Source organism: Brassica oleracea, unplaced genomic scaffold (genome assembly GCF_000695525.1).
Source record: "Brassica oleracea var. oleracea cultivar TO1000 unplaced genomic scaffold, BOL UnpScaffold02122, whole genome shotgun sequence".
Lineage (NCBI taxonomy): Eukaryota > Viridiplantae > Streptophyta > Magnoliopsida > Brassicales > Brassicaceae > Brassica > Brassica oleracea.
Window position 1 is genome coordinate 1,578 of NW_013618653.1, and position 1,030 is coordinate 2,607.

Sequence of the window (1,030 nt, forward strand, 5' to 3'; positions counted from 1 at the left end):
TTGGTTCTGTTGTTGCGATGGTTGGTAGTGATGAAATCTCTCTTGGTCTTTGGGTTCGTGAGGTGAAGGTTCTCTCAAGCGGTTTGGGCTTACCAATTTCGCCGTCAAGTTGTAGTGTGGAAGTCCAAGGCGTTTGTTTTTCCATTGATCCTTGTCTTCAGTGTTCTTCTGGTGGTCTTGTAGTCGTTATCAGGTTTGTTGAGTGGCCTTGTTCTTTGGAGTTGGTCTCTTCAAAGTAGTTGTGTCGTAGCTTCTGTTACGTAGATGTACATAATTGGGTTATATATACCAGCTTCTTTCTCGGTTTAGGCTGGGTTGTGGGCCTAGCATGGCTCTGTCTTCTTCATGTTTTTGAAGTTTTAAGCTTGCCGCTTTCTTCTTACCGATGAGTTATTACTGCAAGAGCATCTATTTCCTCTTCTTTGATTCTGTTTGGTGTTTGGTTGACTGGTTCTATCATTTATTTTTCTTTTGCAAGGAATTGGATCAAGTTTCGTTTTGGGATTAGTTTTACTCTCATTATACTTTTGGCCTCGTGTTTGCGGGGCAGTTAGTGATAATGGATGTGGATCATCAATCATGACTATCTATTTTGTATTTGCATTTAAAGCTTGTTCTAAGTCAACTAACTCAACTATTGGCAAATTAAATAAGATAAAAAGCTGGAATTTGTAAAGAAAAAAAAAAAGGCAAAGAGATTTCAGATTACTAACGAAAATCTTGTAGGATTAAAATCCACTGAAACGAGTTTGCGTCAAAACACTTGAGATGTCTTTGAAAGAAAAAAAACACACACAGATAAATAAGTTCGTTGTGATAAAACAAAACAGATCACTTGATCTTCTTCTTCGGCCTCAACTGCAAAAAGATTCAGAAATCATAAATTAATTAACTCATCACACAATAAAAACTCTATAAAGTAACAAAAATGAAAAGAGAGAGAGAGAGAGGCAAAACCTGGTTGCTGTGGCCACACTTCTTCTTCCTGCAGTTGACAGCCCTTGGGTGCAGACGAGCATAACACCTAAAA

At 38.0% G+C, this 1,030-nt stretch overlaps 1 long non-coding RNA gene across 1 annotated transcript; it reads right to left on the reverse strand.

Annotated features, from left to right (window-relative positions):
- Positions 1-685: 685 nt before the first annotated feature.
- Positions 686-1,027, reverse strand: LOC106321600. Its single transcript, XR_001266105.1, has 2 exons — positions 958-1,027; positions 686-858 (listed from the first exon to the last, which is right to left on the reverse strand). It is a non-coding gene; the product is annotated as an uncharacterized LOC106321600 (long non-coding RNA).
- Between the last annotated feature and the right edge of the window lie 3 nt (positions 1,028-1,030).